Here is a 1,356-nt window from a genome sequence, read left to right as displayed (position 1 = left end):
TTGCTATACTACTAATTGCCCCGTACAATTGCGAGTTAACATAATAATTAACAACCAATTTTGGCGCCGTTGCCGGGGACTGAACGAAAGTTCTTCCCTGGTTATGTGCCCAAGGTTACCCTATTCTTTTTAGTGTTTCTAATTGATCTAATTTTCTGTTTCAGGTAGTTTATGTCTAAAAAGCCATTACTTGAACAAGTGAGGTATTCGTTCCAACGTTCTAGATCTTTGAACGCAGGACCATCGTTGCAACCCAGACGAGTGACCTCTGAAATTCAGAGTCATCTAGAAAGAGAGTTGTCAACTGCAAAAGAGCAAGCTCTGGCCACATTTTCAAGTCTTGCTCTCCACACTGAACTTCTTGGTTCTTCACTTTCAAATTCGGAAGCAAGTTCAGACCAAGAAGAAGAAGAAGAGATGGCTGCCAATGAGTTCATGGGAGAACTTGATATCCCAACAATTCCAGCATCTCCTTCAAGCATTTTGCTGCCCACTGTAACTCGAAATTATGAGCTTAAATCTTCTCATCTTAATATGCTGCCTTCCTTTTATGGTTTACCTAATGAAGATCCATTAACTCATATAAAGGATATTTTTAATGTTGTGAGTTCTTTTCCCTTGACAGGTGTGACAGAAGATCAACTCCGAATGAGAGTGTTTCCATACACTTTGAAGGATAAGGCGAAATATTGGTTGAATTCTTTGAAGCCTGGTTCACTCACTACATGGGCTGCCATTCAAAAGAAGTTCTTGGAGAAATACTTCTCCACGCAAAAGACCGACATGCTTAGGGATAAGATCTTGTTATTTGCACAGCAAGATGATGAGTCATTTTGTGAAGCTTGGGAGAGGTTCAATGGGCTGCTCAATCAATGTCCTCATCATGGGATTCCATTGAAGCTTCAAATGCGTTTGTTTTATAAAGGACTAACCCCTTCTAGTCATAATATTGTCACGAATTTTGCAGGTGGTTCTTATAAAACCAAAACTCCAGAAGAAACGTACGAACTCTTTGAGGAGATAGCAATGGAGACCCAACATAGTGGTTCTAATGATGCTTCTAGTGTGCAGATTTCAAAACTGGAACAAAAGCTAGATGCTCTTCTTGCATTAAACTCAAGAAGCCCTCCGAAGGAAGTGTGTAGTATTTGCGAAACTCATGACCATGCTACCATAGCTTGTCCACTTGGGGCTGGATATCCAGAATTTATGCAAGAGCAAGCTAAGTTGGTAAATTCCTACAACCAAGGTCCAAGAAATGATCCATACTCTCAAAGTTATAATCCAGGTTGGAGGAATCATCCAAACTTTTCATGGAGGAATACTCAGAATCAAGCCAATCCCCCTTCATTCCAA

At 40.3% G+C, this 1,356-nt stretch overlaps 1 non-coding gene across 1 annotated transcript; it reads right to left on the bottom strand.

The window, feature by feature from the left end:
• Nucleotides 1-783: 783 nt before the first annotated feature.
• Nucleotides 784-890, bottom strand: LOC148293823 (small nucleolar RNA R71). Its single transcript, XR_015836871.1, has one exon. It is a non-coding gene; the product is annotated as a small nucleolar RNA R71 (small nucleolar RNA).
• Between the last annotated feature and the right edge of the window lie 466 nt (nt 891-1,356).

The sequence above is a fragment of the Prunus avium genome, chromosome 6, assembly GCF_965620075.1.
Source record: "Prunus avium chromosome 6, drPruAviu1.hap1.1, whole genome shotgun sequence".
Classification (NCBI taxonomy): domain Eukaryota; kingdom Viridiplantae; phylum Streptophyta; class Magnoliopsida; order Rosales; family Rosaceae; genus Prunus; species Prunus avium.
The sequence above is the reverse complement of the archived record's forward strand: the minus strand, read 5'-3'. Positions and strand labels throughout refer to the sequence as shown.